Source organism: Schistocerca cancellata, chromosome 2 (assembly GCF_023864275.1).
Source record: "Schistocerca cancellata isolate TAMUIC-IGC-003103 chromosome 2, iqSchCanc2.1, whole genome shotgun sequence".
Lineage (NCBI taxonomy): Eukaryota > Metazoa > Arthropoda > Insecta > Orthoptera > Acrididae > Schistocerca > Schistocerca cancellata.
Genome location: NC_064627.1, coordinates 1080091241 through 1080092072, shown reverse-complemented (window position 1 = coordinate 1080092072; position 832 = coordinate 1080091241). Strand labels below are relative to the sequence as shown.

The 832-nt window shown below is 49.3% G+C and overlaps 1 pseudogene; it reads right to left on the bottom strand.

Moving 5' to 3' along the window:
* Window positions 1-232: 232 nt before the first annotated feature.
* LOC126164266 (5S ribosomal RNA) lies at window positions 233-350 on the bottom strand (annotated as a pseudogene).
* Between the last annotated feature and the right edge of the window lie 482 nt (window positions 351-832).

Genomic DNA, 832 nt, shown 5'->3' with positions numbered 1-832 from the left:
GACCGTAGCGGTCGTGCGGTTCCAGACTGCAGCGCCTTTAACCGCTCGGCCACTCCGGCCGGCCATGAAGGCCCAAAAGTACCGTCTGGCCGCCGTGTCATCCTCTGCTCACAGGCGTCACTGGATGTGGATACCGCTTTTCCGGCCGTATGTCAGTTTCCGAGACCGGAGCCGCTTCTTCTCAATCAAGTAGCTCCTCAGTTGGCCTCACAAGGGCTGAGTGCACCCCGCTTGCCAACAGCGCTCGGCAGACCGGATGGTCACCCATCCAAGTACTATCCCAGCCCGACAGCGCTTAACTTCGGGGATCTGACGGGAACCGGTGTTACCACTGCGACAAGGCCGTTGGCCCTTACCTTATTAGTCCACCAAATTTTCAATATTCGCCTCTAGCACCACATCTCAAATGCTTCGACTCTCTTCTGTTCCGGTGTCCCACAGACCATGTTTCATTACCATATAATGCTGTGCTCCAAACGTACATTCTTAGAAATTTGTTCCTTAAATTAAGGCCTATGTTTGATAGTAGTAGATTTCTCTTAGCCCGGGATTGCCTTTTTGCCATTGCTAGTCTGCTTCTGATGTCCTCCTTGTTTCGCCCATCATTGGTTATTTTGCCGCACAGGCAGCAGAACTCAACTTCCTCTACGTCACGACTATCAATTCTGATAAGTTTCCCACTGATCTAGTTTCTGCTACTTCTCTTTACCTTCGCCTTTTTATGATTTACTCTCAACTCGTATTTTGTGCACATTAGACAACTCATTCCATTCAGCAGATGTAACTATTCTTCACTTTCACTCAGGATAGCAATGTCATCAGCGAATCCTTT